We start from the raw sequence: 20,549 nt of genomic DNA, 5'->3' as shown, positions 1-20,549 counted from the left end.
CAATAGAAGCAGTATAATTTCACAGCTTAAATACTACTTGTACAGTAACGTTTAGATTGGGGCTACAAAAGCCTTTATTCAATTGGTATGTAAATTAATTAGGAGGATTAATGTGTGACTTTATGCCACTAGACATACAATATGACCTTATACTTTGCCATTAATGACCTCAGAATTTGCAAGTAAAAAGAATGCTAATGTAATGATCGCATTGGCAAAATAACACTGATTAAAATGAAAGTACATATCAGATTTCAATTTTCTTTTAAGTTTTCAGGAAAAATATTATTCTATAAAAGAATACTGGATGTTTTATACTAAGATTTTTACTATGATTTTTAAAGAGTCTTTAAGAAAGCTTAATTTTTTTAACTCCTTTGGACTCACTCCAACAGACTAATTATTTCAAGGCCATATTTTCTCATCTGACAAAAGAGAATATTGTGGGACAGAGCGCCAAAAGACCAGGAGAGGTCAAGCTAAAGACCTTTCAGCCCTCTGTTTTATCCATATAGCCAGTCTTGGTGAAAAAACTATCAGTTCATCCAACATAATTTGCCACTGTTAAATCTATGTTGAGTATTCCTGATTACTCACTTGCCTGCACATGCCTGGATATAAATTCCAAAGTGACATTCTCTCCTCCAAGGAGAAAGAAGAGCTTGTGCAACCCACAGTTATTGAGGCACTCCTTCTGTCATGTCTTAATGAAGGAAATAACATGAAGTTTTTTTCCCAATCATGGATCCCTCCTCCAGTTGTCACTCTTTTTCACTGAAGACATACAGGCACATTACAATCATGATCCACCAACTCTTTCAGCACTTTCACACTGAAAAAGTTGATGAAATGTTCCTGCTGTTCAAGCTGGTGAATTTAATTATATCCAGTTTCTCTAGGTACTTCTAAGGTGTTACTCCCAGATGATAGCTGTCTCACTCCTCAGCCTAAGCTGTTACACACAGAGGTGTGAAAACAGGCAATGCCTATGAAGATCAAGATATAAAGGCATTGAGTTCTTTAGCCTGCCCCATGGCATCTCTCACTTGTTAGTTCCCCTACCCATCAGCAAAACACCTTTCCCTGAACTTCTTTTTGCAATTAGTTTAACTGCAAGAGCCTTTTTTTCTTATCTCTAATATTCCTTGCTGGGTTTGTCTCCAGCTGGGCTCTGTTCTCAAATTTTTCCCTAAGTATCTGAGAAATGCTATGCTACTCTTTTGTTGTCTGTCATTTCCACCCCTTATACACTGCTTTTTGCATAATTTGAAAAGTTATTAACATATGTGCAAAAAAGTAGGTCATATTCAGGATGAATAAGTGTTAGACCAGGATAAAAACTTGCCAAATTTAAAGTTTCAGGTATGTGATTATTCTGGTGAGATAGAAATTCTGGACTACAGAGGAGATATTTTGAAAAGGAAAAATGTTACGGATACATCAATGTATTTTACTGCCTAATATTTTTGGCAGCTTTTAATTAACACAACAACAAAACAAACTAACCGACCAAACACAGAAAAAACCCCAAATGAGAATTTACAGAAAGATGTGGTCAAAATGGAAACTCTGCACCCGGATAACTTAAAAAACCCAGACTGAACTACTACATCTTCATCAACATGTTACTTGAACATAATATTAGGTTTTGATACCATTATTTTAAACTGATTCCTTGTAGTTGAAAAGCATTTCAGACTCCTAGACTAAGGTTGGGAACAGCAGGGATTAAACAAGTTGTTACATGTCGTTTCATGCAGAGGAAATGTGCCAACAGAAAAGGGGCAAGATCTGTTTCAAGATATTATTGAGGATCATAACTCAATATATGTATTTATTCTGTATCTGTATCCCAGGGTACAGAAAGGACGCCACTTTTAATTGTTGCCTGTGATTTCTCTTACATTAGTGTGCTATTCTGTACAGGCTGTTGGCAAAACATAAAAAAATAGATTACCGCACCATACACTTGAAAAAGCTGGCAGAGCACATACTACTAGGGGTGACAGAAGCAGTAGCAGCAGGTGTTCCAGAAAGAAACTTCCTCTTGAGCCAGCTTTAAACTTTAGCCGGTTTACCCAGATTAATTTCAAAGTTTTTGGACAATAAATGCACCCTTGAAGAAAAGAGTTCTTTAGAAAAAAATCACATTAATAGGCCATTGATGTAATAGCTGGCAGGCTGGCTGTCTTTACAGAGACAAAAAACTGAAGTAGGTAAAGGATTTGAGGATGGGTCCGGAAACAATCTGCTATCAGGCAAAATCCAGGCCACTGAATCAAAATAAAATTAATCATCTCACATGACTAAAAACTGTTTCAATAATGCTTTTTCTCTCTTTTCTCTTTTCTTTTCTTTTCTTTTCTTTTCTTTTCTTTTCTTTTCTTTTCTTTTCTTTTCTTTTCTTTTCTTTTCTCTTTTTCCTTTTCTTCCTCTTTTCTCTTTTTCTTTTTCTTTTTTCTCTTCTCCTCTTTACTTTTCCTCTTCTATAACTCTAAATATCCCAAAAAGTAAAATGTGGGCTAGTAAATTTAACATATTAATCTCTAAGTAATTATTTATATTTTCTTTAAATGTAAAATAAAAACAAGTTTTACTTTGCTTTCTCTCAAAATGCCTAATTTATAGAACTAAATTTTAAAAACAAAGTACAATACAGGGGAAAAAAAGCAAAAGTAAAACAAAATAAAAGCAAACAAACAAAAAATCCAAGAAAAATCCCTACGGCTCTTACTTAAAGACTCAAATTAGTTTTGGGAAACTTATTTTGTGTCCCTAAATACCTAAAATACAAAATTCCTTTCAGAGATCTATTCTTTATCCTCTGCTAAGTGGTCTTACATTAGAAATACTCTACTTTTTAAGGGTGTAACTCCCCTGAATTAGATATCAAGTGGACATCAGTTCTTCAAACAATGACATGAGTAATTCTATAGATAAACAATTTTAATGAACTCCTCACCTGTTACAAAACAAATGCTACACAGAATAACAATGTCCTTTGTACCCAGTTCACCCCATCACTTCAGTCTTTCTGAAACACAGAGGCTTTTGCCTGTGGTGGGGAGAATCTCTTGGCTTCCTTTAGGTGAGCTGGCTGTTTTTCATTCTCTATCTTCTGTGACCCTTGGGGATGGAGTCTGGACAGATTGACTGATTAGTGAAAATTAGTGCATAATGTTGAGGATCTTTTATGTATTATGTATTTGTGTCTATTTTGCTTTTCTCTTTGAAAGTCCACAGTCTAGATTCACCAGAAGTATTTGTGCTTTTTGTCAGTCTGATACAGATATTGATGATGAATTCTGATTAATAAAATGGCAGTTAACGAAACTTCTGTGACTTCATAGAATTTATGTAATTCCAAGGTTGCACAAGGCTCTTATAATATTCTTCTGTGAAAATCCATAGCAGAATGGTAATTTTTTTAGTTCTAGTCTGAGAATATCTTTGTTGGTAGAAGGAAGCATAATCTTTTTTAATTAGGAAAAAACTTACTTGATCTGTCCATTGATTAATCTGTCCAGTGCCTAAGTGGCACTGTTATTTAATAACTGTTCTTGTTTTGCTAAGATCTACCCTGTAGAAGTTTCTAGAGGGAGAATTGGATGAACAACTCCTTAATTTCTGACTCACCAATTTAACTAAATTATAGTCTTCTTAATTAGTTATATCTCTTTTATATCTCCTATGCCCTTGCTCTTCCAGGTGGCGAAGTCTTCAATACTTATAAATATTAACACTGAAATTAACATAAAAGACTAGCTTGTAGAGTACCACATTATGTCTTCATGCTACTAGACAAAGATTTTAGTCTCAATTGTTGGTGTCAGCAAAACATAGGAAATCAGTAATTCAAGATATTAGAAATAAATATGCAAAACTCCATATGTTTATTCCATTGTGACTTTTCAAATGACTAACAGTGGAGTTTATTTAGAGGTAGAATACCTTGTGCCAGATCAAGTTTTAGAAGTAGCTACCTTGTACAGCCAGCTGGAGAACAGGGAAGAAACTTTCTCATACCATCTTTCTCTGTTTGGGAGTACTGTTAATAGCTTTTTGCTTATGAAAGTATACAAATTATATTATAAGTGGATAGAAAAAAATAGTAGGAGCTCAACTCATTTTTACATTACCCCAGGTACAAACTCTTGCTAATCAGAGCAGCTCCCAGCTGCATGTCTTCAACATTATCTGAACTGCAAGTCCAAAATCAAAATATATTGAATAGCAACAGCTGGGCTTTATTGCTGAGCCAGATTTCCCCAGAGTTTTAGTAGTACAAACAAATTATTTTAGTGGTATATTATGGCCTAATTAGTTTAGCACCCTCAAAATGGGCTTTTGTGGATACCCCTCAGGTTTTCTCTGCATAAGACATCACCCAGTGTAATAGTATTCCCCCAAGACTGATGTTCCTTCCCCTTGGCTGAAATCTCCAGAGCTCTGGTCAGTTTTTCCTTGCAGAGCACCAGGCAAGATTAAAACTTTCCTGCCTACATGAAAAATAAAATGTGGTACGTGAGATGCCAGCCACTGAATGTTACAACTATTCCCTACTCCCTTTCCCTTCCCCATACACCAATTTTAATTGTTAGTGGAAGAAGAAATGGAAGTGTAAAGTCCTTGTGAGAAACAGGTAGTACCTCAAAACCTTGGCTAATTCCAGTGATAGCCTACAAATACAAGCCTTTAAGGTATGCTTACTGTTCTATCAGCTGATCTTCCAGTCTCTGATAAATGGTAGCTCACTCCACCGAAAATAAACAGAATATATGATATTGATTTTACCCTGGCTAGCTGAAAGGTCTGTTGTATAGGTAATATTGTGGAATTGCAACATGATAAAGTGACTACTGGGCAGGAAAATTCTATCTCCTTGGTTTTCTCCCACTTTATCTCTGCTTCATGGGAACATGCAATCCCCTAGAAACAATATATATGTACTATATAATATTTTTTGCAGTCAGGTGGAAAAAAGTTGAATCAGCTTTACATATAGTAATAAATATGTTCAGCTTATATAATTTCTTGATGTTCCTAGAGCTCCTTGTATATGTTAATTTAATCATCAGCCTAAATATTTCCATGTCCAAATCTTGAATTTCTATGACACCTGAACATTTTATTTTGAAATGCATTTCAAATACTTGCATTTCACAGCTACCTTTAGTATCTTAGTATAATACAGATGTGGATGCATGCCCTGGCATAATTTCAGAGCTTTGACAAATAGAAGGTTTGTCATATAGATTTAGGTATATGCCTAGCTTGGTTTAGTGCTGAGAGAAACTAGAGAAAATGAAAAATTAGTAGTTACTTGCTGTTATTTTCTTTCATTACTATTATTGTTTTTTCTTCTTATGCATATATTGCAAGGATGGAGCAGTATAATCATAAACCAGAAATGGTCAGAGCTAAGGAGCACTGAGCTTAACTGACATGCTTTATTGCAACTGTTGTATAATTCAAGAAACTCGTGCTAAACCTTCATTTGCTCTTGCTCCTGTCCTGGTTTAGGGCAAATATGAGAGGAAACTTCCAAAGGGGTCCCTCTAGAAAGCAGATTCAAGCAGCCCCTCTCCCAGCTGGTTCAGGAAAAGATTTTGTCAGAGAAAAGTGGAAAAAAACTGTTTATTTAACAAGCAAAATATTCACAAGAATTAAAAAAAAAAAGGTGTAATATTAAACAATGGAACCTCTAGCTGTTCTGAAGAAATGGCAAATTCAGAAAGTCCTTTCCATGGGGTGTAGCTCAGCTCGCTCAGTCTCTTATCAGTCCCTCCTGTGCTGGAAAATGCCACGTCCAGGGCCCACAGGTGCAAGCTGCTGATGCTTTTCTGGGTTTAAGCCCAGAGTAGGATGACCAGTTCCAAGAAAAAAACACAGTCTGGGGAACTTCTCTGCCTCAGCTAGATTAAAAAAACTTACTCAAAGCAAAGGTGAGCTCTTTTGCACTGCCTGTCCTGCAGACAACATGCACAGAGAGAGAGAAAGATGAAGCTCTTATCTGTATGTTTCTTAATACAGCCACCTCAGAAATTCCACTGCTTCTCCTTCTCCCTCCCCTTCACTCTTAGATCTAGTTTTAAAGTTGCAAAACTTGTTTATGGGCCAAACAGATGAATGGGGATACAATTTGGCATCATAAAGTCACCCCAGGACAGCTCCCAATAGAAAGTGCATAGTTAGGGGTGACATTTCTAAAACAAAATTACTCTACCAGCAGTAACTTTCTGTTGACAGGAATGGGGACTCTGCTTGTAAATACAGGATTTTATAATGCCAAAGTCTTGCCAAACACTACCTGAAGCACATTATCTTCCCCAGCTCAGAGTCAGTATAAATAATTTGTGGTATACAGTTCTTGATTAATTGGACCCAACTTTTACTTAGCATCAGTCTTCTTGTTATAGAAGATGTAATGGAGCTGTGGTAGCTATGAAAAATAATGAGAAGAGGAAATTAATATAGAATAAAAATGTCAGAGTAATGGATCATGTGTGTTGAGAGGAAAAATGGAAAAAAGAGGACAAATTGTTCATTATAATGTCTGTTGCCACATGATTCTTGAGCCCTAAAATAATCCCTTGATTTTATTCACCATATTATATACATTGTTTACATTTTCAAGCAGAAGTTTGAGTGACATCCCAAGTAAAATGTATTCAAGTGCTGGTGTAAATAGTTTTACAGCTGTTACCTTCTGGGGCACTTAATCTAATTTCAGTTAAAGCTACACAGGTGGGGAATTACTAAAATAGATATAGATGTAACGAGTAGTACTCATAAGTCCTTCTCAGCCTGTGCATTTCTAGTACTGCTCTCTTCCTTCAGTCTTGCTTTTCATACAGCAACCTTCAGTGACTTTTGTGGCTACAGGAAATTCCATGTGGGTGCGTCTGGCTGTCCAAGAAAAGTCTTTTCAACCTCCTGTGAAGTGTGGCTGTGTATCTATTCACTACTCTACTGAGGATCACCTCTTCTCTTCTTCCCACCCATACACTTTCTCATGCTTTTTGTCACCACTTTTTGTGATCAGGAAGCATCCCCAAACTGAGTAACTTTCCCTGATCATATGATCATCAAGTTGCATCTTTTTGTATGAAATACCTTTTTCTTCTCCCCTTTCTAAAGACTGCTTCATAAATATATTTAATGATTTATATTTAACAAAAGGATCAGCTTGTAGTTTTGTGGATTTTTTTGCTACTACTGTGAATTCCATTATTTCTACATTCAGAAGTGAGTTTGAGGGAAAGACTTTGTGTATGTGGGTTCACAGATTTAAATCAAAATGTCAAATATTACAAAAATTTTGCAAAGCAGATTATATATGAAAAAAATTTTATGCCTCAGAAATCTCAGCAAATGATACAAGTACCAAAGTTATTCTTATGGTCATGGTATGCCCAGTGTCATCTGCAGCTTGAGTGGGTGGATGGAACCTTTCTTTTCTACTTCTTCCTTCATGGATTTGGGCTTCCAGAGAAGCTGTCTGTTACAGAAATAGTAACAAAGTTAAATGATTCATTTTCACTCTATGTACACATTCTTTGGGGGATAATTAATTAGGAATGTTTAACTATCTAAGAAATTAGCCACAGGCAAGATTTCTGTCCTGAAGTGTCAGATAGCAGTGAAATACTTTTTGAATCTGGAAATTTTGGAGGATATGTATTTGAACGAAAATTTTTATACCAGTTTTCAGAGCTGTCAAAAGTGTCCTCAGTGCATCTGACACCATAGTGGAACAAAGGATTTAAATAAACATCTGCACTTTGCTATAGATGATTAATATCTGGCTGGATGTTATACAACATAAAATAATCTTAAAGTAATTTCAAATGCATTAATTAACAATATTCTCAAAAGAACTTACACATTAGGTAAGGATACAGTCTTTCAGAAACTGACCTTGCTGCACAGCCCCAAAGCAAGCCTGATGAGACAAAAAAGAATAGAATCTCACATTGATCAGTCAGGTAAGTATTTTCTTATTCTAGAATTATTTTTTATTTTTAAATGAGGTACTCAGCATAAAAAAATTCTAAGTTTAGATAATTTCCATGGTATAATTTATGTGATGTGCAATATGAGGGAAATGTAGTGTTCCAAAATTGCAATGTGTTTTTTGAATATTTTTCAATAGAATATACCTAACTAAAGTACTTTCAAAAAACAATGTAGTTCTTTTTGTTTATTATACTGAAAGCCTTATACAGACTATAACCTACAGTAAATATTTCTAAGTGTTGTTAATCAAATGTAATACAGTATATATCACAGCTGAAGTACATTGTATTAATAATCTTCTGAGTCATAGTAAAAGGTAGCATATGGACTGAGAAAAAGAAAATTGAAATTCAGTACCAGCTGAAAATTTATTTCATTTTTTTTTTCTTCAAAAGATGCATTTCTAAATTTAATGACCTATATGTTTATGTTGGTAATGGAATGTCAAATATTTTGTGGTATAAGTTACAGCCAAAAATATATGCTCCAAGGTAATTTTTACTGCTAGAAATTTTTGCTGAGTAAACAAGTCAGAGTAAATTTTATTTAAGTTAAAAGGAAGAACAAAAAAATTCCTCATTGGTCATTGGTGTAAACTCTGTTGTCCACTATGTTTCATGTTGAAATGAATCACTCAACATCTGTTAATTACCTGGAGTACTGTATTTTCCATTTCAATCTCAATGCGCTTTACCTAACTTAAAAGTTAGCTCTAAGGTACCACTGCGCTGTAGATTTCCTTCTGCTGAAAAGTATGTGAGCAACAAGAGACATTTTCAAATGAATATTATCTAGATAAAAAAATCTGAATATGCCGCTATTTTTAAGCAAGAATGTGGAATGGGGAAAGCATCAGTAGAATTCTTTTTGTTTGTGATTACACATGATCCAGTTAGATGCATTTACACATAAGTAACAAAATTAGTAGGTTATTCAGTGTCATGTACTAATTGTAGTCCTTCATGCCTAAAGAACGCAATTGCAAAGCATTCAAGAACACTAAGATGTTTACATCTACGTATAAAAAGTGTTTGGTTTAAATTTTTTTCCATTTATCTTTATTTTGGGGACATAATCTCATGATATTACCTGGAATGTGTCATTAAGTGAATAGATTTGGTTAAGAAATATCATGTGGGCTGGAATATGATTAGCAGCTTTAATGGCATTTGATTTATCAGATACATTAGCACTCAGGTGGAAAAAGGAGAAGATCTCCCACACAAAGCATGCTGCATTAACTGTAACTAAATGGGGGAGGAGGAAAGTTGCTTTAAAATAGTAATAATCTAAGCTATTAAATGCATCAAGAATATAACTTGCTGTGTCTTATTGTATGAAAATGTACTGCTTGAAAGGTTTCAGAATAATGAAAGCTAATAAAATGAATATAATCACACATGTAACTTTATTGAAATTTATGATAAATACAGAATATTTGCTCTTAAATATTTAAAATAGACTATTATATTAAATGTAGCATTAAAAGCTTGGACTCTTTTGTGGTTGTATTTGTCAGATAAGGTTGCTTAATTTTAGTTGTTTTCATTTATGCATTTTATGCAGGCATTCCAAATTATACTAGAAATTGTCCAGAGGAACAAGACAGGGAAAAGGGAGGTGCCAGAAAGAAAGAAAGAGAAAATAGACATGAAAGAACAGATTTACCTGTAACTTTGTTGCCACTAGCCTAGTGCCAAATAAAGCAGCTGCCTCCAGGACACAGAAGATGGATGCTGAAAGGAAAAAACACAATTTACACAAACCTTGATTCAGTTTTGCTTTCTACGCTGTTGACGGATGTTAGTGTTGTGTTTGATTCAGAAAGGTGAAAGCTGTTTGGCTGGAAGTCAGACCCCAGAGGAGATGTACTTTGGGAAATATGAAAGTGAGCACACTGTTAAGCCTACGACTTGGCTGGACCTTTGTATGCTGGGGTCTGAGAATGCCGTGTGCTGGAGTTTGCAAGAGACCATAGTCTCTGGCGCTGCTTCAGGATCCACACCCTGGGCTTTGGAAAAAACCCTTGAAAGGTAGTATATCTGTCAGGAAGACCTTTGTCCAGTTCTCATCATCTGTGTGCCCCACAAACATCAAGCATGAAAATGGTGCTAAAGAGAAGTTGCTGCCACACTGCGTACAGTTGCTTGCTTAAAACCCATTTATTTGTATGAAATGTTTTTCTAAAAAATGTCAAGACCATTATACTAAAAATAGCCCAATAATAAACCTGTAGGGTGGGGAAGGGCAGGGCAGTGAGTAATAGGACCTGTGGAGTAGTTATGGTGGGGAAGAATTTTTAAAAATCTTTGCAAGTACAAACAACATCTCTGTGTGAGGAATTAGTTCCTTTTTACGTATGCAAACAATTTATTTATAAAAGAACCAATATTGTTTTCACCACTGAGAAGGAAACTGCCACATTAGATTATTTCACAGTAAAAAAGGTGTGCTGAGAGTAAAATAAGCTTTGCTCTACTCTAGATTTAAATGAATATATATTCAAGTTTCATTGGAGTATGTATATATTTTGTTGTTATTCTCCTTCTCCCAGGTACCCCAAAATTTTTCAAAGAGAGTTCCATTAAGGCTAAATTTGGTACATAAAATTGTACTTGGTACAGGGGAAAAAGTTATATAGTCAAGCTGACATTTGTGGGGGCAATTATTTGCAATGAAGCTTTAAAATCAATGATTAGATAGAAATTTTTCACTTTACCTCCCAAAGAGGGAGGCCTCTTCTCACTAATGAACTATTTTTATACTGAGGTAAAGATATGTATTGTGAATTATTTTAAGTGCAGTCACTAAATTCTTTGGAGAGTGCATCAGTGTCTACAAAATAGTAACCAGTACATCAAATCTGCAGTTCAGTGTACAGGAGGCTTTTTGAGACTGAGTTCTCAAAGTACTGCCCTTTTCAGAAGATGACATGCTACAGCAGTACAATTAAAACATGCCTGAATTAGACATCTGGGAGACTTTTTGGTTGTACAACGTCTGCTTTTTATGCAAAACAATGCATCAAAATGAAAAGGATGTAAGTGCAACAATAGTCATGCCATCAGCCATCAGGATGAGTAAAGGAAGCATTAGCAACTGTTTAAGCAGAGACGTGTAGGTCTCAGAGGGAAACTGACCCGTAAGTAACTAATTGGCTGCTTTCTAAAATCCATAAAATACAACTGGACTGATCAAGCTAATTTCCTGCATAAATATGTACAACAGGCCTGCCTAAATTCTTACTGCTAGAAATCCTAAATTCTTTGGCAAACATTGAAGGACTAGGCCACCTCATTCATTTAAAAGACGTAGCCTGTCACCACAAGAAAGGACTTGGCTATGAATTGGCATCAAGACATAAATCACTAAGATTTACTTTAGGTCTGCCCAGTTTTCCTGGGACCCATTTTAGGTCTCATTGCATGCTACAATTCTTAGGGGAAAGAAAAAAGAAATCAGATTACATTTAATTTCTATTAAAGAAAAATTTTATGATGCCGACTGCATGCATCACATTGAATCACATACACTGGGGTTCCATTTTTTCAGAAATATCTTGAAACACATAAACTCATTTTAAGGAAAACTATTTTCTTTTGTTTGTTCAGTGAGTTTGGTTTTCCCTTATCAAAAAAGTGTGCCATTCTACTAAAAAAAGCACAGTCCAGGAGTCAAAGTCTGAGTTCCAGCTGGTTTACTATTCCAACATAGAGACCATTTTAGGAATCATATTTATCAGATTTCAGACTAAAACCTCCATTTTATGAAATAGGAAGTTTGAATCTCTTTTGAAGCCTGAATTGATCTCCTAGTAACCATAAATGTTATTTTGTGCAAATTTTGAAAAGTGAGAGATGGGATCCATATATATATCCAATTGCAATGGCTTTGTTTTCTTGAGTTTTTTTTTTGCTTTTGGGTTTTTTTTATCTATTTATTTGGACTGAAATTCTTGTGCAACGTACCATTTACATATATTCTATAGCTGATTACTCTTACCTATACGATTGTATAAGAGGGTTATTTGATGTTTATTTTTTGTTTGCTTTTTATTTTCATTTGGTTACAAATAAATTAATTGTATTCAAAATTTATTTCATTTCCCAAATATGCATGTATCCTTCATGCTTGGAGCATATCTTTCACTGGAATTTTGTTCAACAGAGTTGGTTGTGCTCATAGAGCTCTCCAATATGAGAATGCATTAGTGCATTAAATAAGATTTACTAAGGCACCTTCATATCCATTACTGGAACAAATGATAATTTCTTTTTGGCATGACAAGTGCATAGAAAGCTGTGCTTTTGTGACTCTATAAAGGTGTTTTTCTAATGAAGACAAAGACAGGGAAACTGAAATGAAGCTTGTTTTGATTTTTTTTTCATTTATTCTGATTTGTCTTAAATTACAGGTCTATTGAGAATTCACATGTATTCTGTGTAAACTCAGCCTGGCACTCTGCATTTGAAATGCGAGTCTCTGAAACATGTTTCAGAATCAAATACAGGTACACAGAACATGGAGAACTGTGTTCAATGATAGCAAACATGGTTTATTTGGAAAGATTTCTTTTGAAATACAGCCACCCTCATTCAATTTCCTTTTTATAATGTAATTTATTGAAAAATGTGTATAATAGGAGATAATTTATATAAGGAATTAGGTTTTATATCCTGAAGTCTTGTCCATGTGAGAATTATTAGACAGTTCTCAGCAATGGATACATCCAAGGATATCTCATCACTTGTCAAATATTTTCATTAGAGTAAGAGGGTTTCTTATGTCACAGGATTGCTGTTTTCTGGACAAATTTACTATAAATTCAAACTGAGAGCTTTTTAATCAAGATGGACTTTCATTTTTCTTAGTTTTTAAGATTCATATCTGTCTCTGATCTACATGTAAAACAAAACATGAAGAATAATGCTTTGAAGTTTTGAATAAAAGCCTGAAATAATCTATTTTTATGTATAATATATAATCTTTCTTCATTCTTCTTTTTGATGAGAGAACTGGAAAAAAGATGTGAACTCTCCCATTATTTTCCCTTAACATTATCCTTAAATAATCTGCTTGTGATTATGAATATGAAATGATAAAACAAGAAAAAATGAAGGGGTTTTACCCCTGACACCTTGTTTGTAAGGTAATCTTAAGATTAAAGACAATTATTCCATTTCAAGAAAACAAGTAGCAACCTATGGTCCTTTTTGTCTTCAATATCAATATATATGTTTGTTTATTTATGTTTAATTTATTTAGTTATTGGTAATCAGGATGTTCAGGGAAGGTTTATCTAGTTTTATCACTGCAAAACCACTCAACAGTACCCCAGAGCTAAGGAAAAAGCTTTCTGAGCAAACTAAAAGGTTTGGACATGCTTGAATGTGCTCTGAATTCTGCAGTGTTCTCCCACAGGGTACATGGTGTTTATATTATGTTTTTTCCCATCCTATTTTTTAAGATATTATTTCTGTCATTACTGTTTAATTATATTATAGTCGTGTCTAAATGCCCTCCCCCATTTGTCTGGAATTATGCAACAGGGTTTTTGTTTTGCTTTATTTTCCTCTAGTATCTTAATCTTTTACTCTCTATTCACACAGAGCTGCTGAGTCTTTGGGCTGCATTAACACAAGTTCTGTGGGTTTCAAGAGAGAAACAATAAACTTGGCTTGAGTCTTCAAAATGAAAGTTGATGTATGAATTCAAAGTAAGACCCCATTCACTATAATGCAAATAAGAGCTGAAGGGAACAAATATTTAGCTCAAAGACTGATTGCATTGATTGCAGGAAATTTGAAGAATCTTTCATCAAGTGCTGAAATTTTAGAAGCACATATGTCTCCTTACTGTTTAACAGTATATGTTTCTGCATATTATTATTTATTTTCTTTCTATTGTCTTTAACATGCACAATGAGGAAGGAAAGACAGCAGGAAGTTTGCAGTAATTAAAAAGGAGAATAAACATCCACATATCAAGGTCATCTAATTTCATCCTTCTTCTCCTAGCTAAGTCTTAATTAATTTCTTCTGGGAACCACACGGAAGACAACTTTGAAGAGAGGCTTGAGTAAATTCTCCCACAGAATTTGGCAAGTAGAACCTGAATAGCACATCTAGGTCTCAATTTCCTCTTCAGATTTACTTACCTCCATTTGGAATGTCATTTCCCATGTTATAAGTGGTTACTGTATGAAAACCACTGGGAGAAGAGCATTACGTCGCACTCATAATAGAAGCCAACACTTTCGACTATTAACTCTTAAGATTAGGCAAAATATTTTTATGAGTGATTTATTTTCATCCAGATGTATTCCTCTATGAATCTAAAAGAGAAAAAATAGCAGCAAGCTATGGCCTAAAAACATACAAACACTGACCACAGGTATTCCAAGAACAAACAGTGAAGAAACATATGACAAATCTAAAACTATGCCAGGGTTCATTTCACAATAATGAAAGAGAGACTTCAAAAAGTTAACTGTTTATATGCATACACATTGCAGTTTTCTCTGTTATTACATATGTATGCAAAGTACAATATACAGTAGCGACAAAGTCTCACTTTCTGTCACTGAAGTTTTCATCTTTGAATTGCATATCTCTAATCCCACTGGAGTTCCCCATTAGAAGTTCTTCTCTGCTATGAAAATCTAATGCAAGAGAGGCAGGGTAAAGCGAGGAGAATATATTCTGAATTTATTAACCGGTATGTTGTCTGCAGTGAAGAATGACAGATAAATAGGTAATACAAACATTTAAGTAAACTGAGTTCCTTTACCTAGTAAGAATCACCAGTTGCAGGAGACTAGTAATTCTAAAGATTTAGCCAAATATATATATTTTTAGTGCATCCTATTATACAGAAGTGGTTTTAATATTCTTTAGAAATCTGCCTTGTAACTGTGGAAATTGTTCTACAGTATAAGTTAAAAAATTAAATAGGCACAGTGTATAACTACGGTTTATAGTAATCAGCTTTCCTAAAGTTTTGAAGTACCCAGGTACTCTTACAGCAATTACTTCTGTTACCCAGGCAGGTAACACGTCACAGTGTTACAATGTGTACCACTCCATGATCACCTTTTTCACCTCTGCTCATTATGATGTTGCTGTTTTTTGAGGTATTGAAACATGTTTTCATAACTGGATTACAACACACCAAAAATATCTAGCATGCTATGCCAACAGTGTCACCTCTGCTTCCATCTGGGTCTCTCTGACTGATTCCTAAAATATATTAAACTGTACCAGTAGAAAACTTGGAAAGGAAAAAAACCCAAACAATAAACAAGCAAACAAAAATAAACCCCACCAAAACTAAACCAAGCCAAAATAATAAACCAAATAATAAACCAAACCTATGCATTTTTGTCCTGGAAATATCTGAGAAATTCTTGTGAATCTATGTCTTGTTCTAATACTCTGCAAACCAAGTGAGTACACTTTGCTGGGTGTCTTGGACCAAATCTCTAAACATCCTCAAGGATTAATAAACCTTTTTTTCCTGGAAAAAAACATTTTTTACATTCTCCCTTTCTTCATCTGATGCTAAAAAAGAGGAAGCTGAGAAGAATATGTAGTCAAAGGTCAGAATTTTACTGGTTTGGATTACTATGTTTTGCTTGCTAAATTGGTTTTCTATTTCTTTCCATGTCACCCCCAAAATTCATCAGAAACCTCCTAGAAGCTGACATGTCAATGTTACTTATTCAAACCAGTGAATATGAATGAATCATACCTTCTAAAATAACGATACCACTAGAAATAGTGAATTACAATGATTATATATTTACAAAAATTGACTTCAAGATAGTAGATTTTTATGAATAGAAAATTGAGACACTGATATTGCTGTTTGACCCAAGTTGCTGAGGCTCCAAGAAAAGCAGCAGATTGGCACCGATGGCTCTGGCTGAAGCAGTAGATGCTGAGAGCAGGGAGACGTGAGTGATTCTCATTCTAAAATTAATAAATAGCACACAAACCAGCACTGTCTTTAAAGCTAGCAGGTGGCTTTCAGCTTGTTCTTTATTGTGATGAGAAATTGGAAAATTTAGGGCTGGGCTGCTGCACAATGAAGTCTCAGCAGTTTTATTAGTTTCAGCAGCAGATGCTGTAATTGTGTGAGCAGGAGAAAAGAGGAATCTAACAATCTAAAATAATTAAGGGAAGATGTTTTGAAAAATAAAGGCTAACGAAATTAAGAAACATTTAAATATAATATCACTGGAGCTATGAACTGAGGATTTTGGTGGTTCCTAAAGAATAGTGAAAATTGCAGAATTGTTGAGGTTGGAAGGGATTTCTGCAGGTCACGTAGACAAAACTCCCTGTTCAAACAGGGCCACTAGAGCTGAGGGGTTTGGGCTAGAGGATCTTTAAGGTCTCTTCCAATCAAAAGCATTCTATGATTCTATGACTTGTGATATTGTTATCTGTTTACATAGAAAATGTACGAATATTAATGACAGGAATTGCAGCACAGCCACAGTCACCTAGAAGTGTGAGGGTTACAATGTCCTAAATAATTTTAGAGCAAGGCAGCATGGGAAAAATTTTAATCCGTTTGGATTATATGTTACTTTGAGGTATATTTAAGTGTATTGTGTGTACTGAACAATTGGATCTGGTCAAGTGCTTGCATATGCTTCAAAGGGTGGTTATTAGCACACAGGCCAAAGGAGCTTCTGTTTAAAAAAAAAAAAATAGGCTGGGCATAATGCCTTCAGTGTAAAACACAGAGGCCCTGTGGGGCTGTGGCATTAGTAACTTAAGTCCCAAAGAAATGTGTAAGTGTTGACCATGCCTTTTCACTTCACCTGGTAGAGTTCTGTTAATGTGAGTGAATGTTTTACCCCAGGGCATGGGGAAAAAAATGAGGCCTCTGCAGTCATTTCCTAAGGATTTTCAGTCTCTTCATGCCTGTTTGATGAAAGCAGGGTTTATATCTCTTTCTTGGCAATATATTTATTTATCATTCTCAAAATGCTCTGACACTAACACTGTATCCATATGTATTCAGCTGCATTTCTATTTATTTACAGCTTAGGGTGGGGGGCTGAATTTCCATGATATTGAGAAATCAAGTCTGGGAAAGTCATTAGCGGTGGATATCTAGAGCTTCAGAAAACTAGATCAGTTGAAACTAGAAGGAGGATTTGAAGAAATATCTGCTTACTAGGGAGAATGACTCTTTGAAATTAAATCTTTTTTTATTAATTGTATCCAATGTTTTAGAGGATAAAAAACTTTGTTTGATATGTTTAATGAAAAACCCCTGCCCTAGTGTTTCCAATGTAAGAACTTTTTACATAACAGTAGGTATTAGTTACTTTGTCAAATAACTTTGGCACTAAAGTGATATTCAGAAAATTTCAATTCTATCTCTTTTTTTGTGAAATAGGGTGAGAAGTGGCTCATAATTAAAAAAAACCAAAAAAACTTGTTACACAATATTTTTAGAGCCATGGCAAAATATCAATCACTTTTTTTTTTGAGGATTATCTAGGATTATCTACTAAGGCTAAACATGGTGATTGTTAAGAATTTTAGCTGTCACTTCATTTTTTGCCAACAAGGGGAAAATTCTGCTCTTTCCTTTCCTAGAACATTGAAAATGAAGACAATTGCAACAACAGGATACCTATTAAAAACAAAATAGAAAGAAGAGGTAGTGGAAAAATGAACTGAGTGTAAACAGATGAAGTTTTGGAAATGGTGATAACGCCCATCACTTAGATTTTTGGGCATAGTTATAAAATGTGTTGCCATTTATTGACTTTTAAAAGTTTGAGGGTTTTTTTCATATAGAAAAAATTTAGGGTGGTGCTTTTATGGTTTGGTGGAGGGGGGGTTGGGGTTTTTCTGGTTTTCTGGTTTTGGTTTTTTGAGGGGTTTTTGGGGTTTTTTTGGTTTTTTGTTTATTTTTGGGTGGTTTTGTTTTTTGTTTTTTTTTTCTTTTCCTTTCTCCTTTTTAACCTGTGACTTGAAAGAAAGCAGCAGTGAGAACGAATTTCATGCTATTAGACACTTTTAAGACTAGATTTAGCTGCAGTCACATTAGCTTAGATAATGGGAGAATTTTTCTTCATTGAAAATGCTCCCTGTCGCTTAAGAAGAACTCACTGAGGCAGCCTGCCATCTAGCTTTTTCACAGCAAAATAGGCTTGCAGACTGCAGATGAGAGACTCGGGAGCAGAGACAATTTTAACTTAGCCATCCCTAATTTATCTCAAGCTTTTTCAATTCATCTTCACTGCTCTACGCACACTGGAACACCAGATTGTCAACCCCTGGGAAAAGAAAGCAGCCAGGGATCTAGAGAGCTGTCACATCCTGAGAAATATTTAAATTGTGCTGATTTTCTTCTGGAGTGCTGAGCAGAGGGAATGAAACTCTCCATCAAGTCATAGCTTTGCGGGCAATAGATCAGAGGATACTGCCAGTTTTTCTAATGGATTATTGTTATCGGGCAGGTTCTTCCTGAAGGTATGTAGTTACTCTCTCGATTCATTACCCACACTATTTATCAGGTAATGATCTAATGAACTGGTAATCCAGATACATTAAGAAAAATGTTAACTAAGTAGTCTGTATTGATTGAATGATGGCACTTTATTGCAGCATGTTTGCAGGTAAAATACTCTGATCTACTTACTGTAGATGTGTTGTACCTACTGCCAAGTGCTTTGTCAGCAATCCCCCCAAGCAAAACCAATCCGTAACCTTTAAACAAAAAAGCAAAAATCCATTGTGCTGCATATTATATTGCCACAAGTTTATGCTGACTGTCCAGAGAATGTTGTTTTCTGAAACAATAAATAATCAATAGCAAAATCATATGTCTGATTTTAAATTTGTTATAGATGAGTATTAATTTTGCAAAATATTTTCCAACCTGGATATATGCAGAACTCTCCTTAAAGTACTACAAATTAATTCTGGAGTTAGATATTTGCTTGTTTAATATGATATTCTAACCTTTCAGATGGGGAGTTACAATATTTCAATCTGAAAATCTCTGATAGATATATGACAGAAGTCTGTTGTTGCATCTGTACTGCCACACTCCAGGAGCTTCTTAGTAAAGCAGAAGGATTATATACCATAACAGGAGATTTAAAAATAAAATCTGTTAAGAATTTCTTGCCTTTTAAACTTCTGTGTTTATATGAATTACAGCATGTTCCTCCTAATCTGAATTGCTTACTGCATGTCTGTAGCTTGTGAGGCAGCCTGACCTAAAAATGAAAGATCCCTAAATTGCAGAAACAGCCAGGCATTTTTGAACTCTTCCAAGCGCGGGAGTTGCTGCAGAGATGGAAAAAGCACTGCCACGTTTTTTAAGTTAAAGTCCTGGCCTTGTTTCATTTCCAAGTTGGCACTCTACCTGAGTGCAAGCTCTGAGACTTAAGCACAAATTGGCAGGTGCAGGGCTAAGCAGGAGTTAAGCCCTGAGAAAATAAAAATGCTTATCTGTAGCTTCTTGTCCAGTGCACTGGCTGGGCTGCTGTCATGTTACCAAGAGTAAATGATGTATGAGCTTGTCTGTGGTGTACTTGATAGTGCAGTGGATATGCTGAACTGGATTTTTAGTCACAAGACAGATGCTTGTCATATTTTTGAATATAATGCTGAAAGCAATAAGATAGAAATGGACACAAAGTTGGGATATGAAGTAGGTCTCAAAAGCCTGTATTGGTTAGAAGAAGTAAATGTGAGACAAGAGCATTTGCTAGCATGTTTATCTTCCTCTGTTTAAGGAATATAGTATGTTCAAGGCACTAATAAAAATGACAGTAGTACATGTTGCTCTTGTATGTAACACCTGAAAATTCCTTTCCTCTAGTGCCTTGGAAAGGCTGAAGAAAAAAAGTAGAGAGGTTGATTCTATCACATTTCCAATGAACTCTCTTAAAGCACTTCCTTTCCTATGGACCTCAGAAAGACTCAGGCAGAGAGGCTTCCATTAAGCTCTCCCTAGAGGGTCCTACCATCAGTAAGATATTTTTTAAAGGAGATGTACACAATAGCTGTGTTTTCCCCAGTCTCTCAAACTTTTCTCTTAAATAGATAGAGGCATCATAACATGCTTCTAGATATCCATGGATATTTCAGCATTTTGTGCAATCACTTATGAATGTCACAACTTAGAGGGTAATACAGGCTTTTCTTATTATATATTGCTCATATGAAAAACTAACTTTTCCAGATCACATTCCATTTTGTCTTCTTTGGGTTCACTTATATGTTTCCCTTTAAATGTTTGGCTTCTTTAACCACTAGCTTTTGAAATATAAGTATTTCTGATATATGTGTTTGGGAGTAACCAAGAGCAACACAAAAGTATCTTGATCTTTTCTTCAAAGCAAGATGAAACACAATAAAACTAGATTTAAATGGGAGGGCGATATTAAATAATAGAAAATAAATGAAGATTTTACCTTTATGTTTCCTTTTTACCTTTGCATTGTGTTTTATTTTCCTTTTTTCTATCACGATGTGCTGTAATACACACAA

General features: G+C 34.9%; 2 long non-coding RNA genes across 5 annotated transcripts in view; one reads left to right on the top strand and one right to left on the bottom strand.

The window, feature by feature from the left end:
* Positions 1 to 5,633: 5,633 nt before the first annotated feature.
* Positions 5,634 to 14,387, bottom strand: LOC119708262. Of its 2 annotated transcripts, none has more exons than XR_005259012.1 (4): positions 14,177 to 14,387; positions 9,688 to 9,755; positions 7,886 to 7,945; positions 5,634 to 7,501 (listed from the first exon to the last, which is right to left on the bottom strand). It is a non-coding gene; the product is annotated as an uncharacterized LOC119708262 (long non-coding RNA). The 2 variants fall into 2 exon arrangements; XR_005259013.1 differs by having other exon boundaries at positions 7,921 to 7,945.
* Positions 14,388 to 18,129: 3,742 nt separating this feature from the next.
* Positions 18,130 to 20,549, top strand: part of LOC119708339 — a 150,667-nt gene continuing 148,247 nt past the window's right edge. For 2 of the 3 annotated variants that reach the window (XR_005259054.1, XR_005259055.1), the window contains exon 1: positions 18,130 to 18,518. This is a non-coding gene — a long non-coding RNA (uncharacterized LOC119708339). The remainder of the gene's footprint in view (positions 18,519 to 20,549) is intronic. The other variant, XR_005259056.1, reaches the window with a different exon arrangement.

This window comes from Motacilla alba, chromosome 1A (genome assembly GCF_015832195.1).
Source record: "Motacilla alba alba isolate MOTALB_02 chromosome 1A, Motacilla_alba_V1.0_pri, whole genome shotgun sequence".
NCBI lineage: Eukaryota > Metazoa > Chordata > Aves > Passeriformes > Motacillidae > Motacilla > Motacilla alba.
This window is presented reverse-complemented; position numbering and strand designations above follow the sequence as displayed.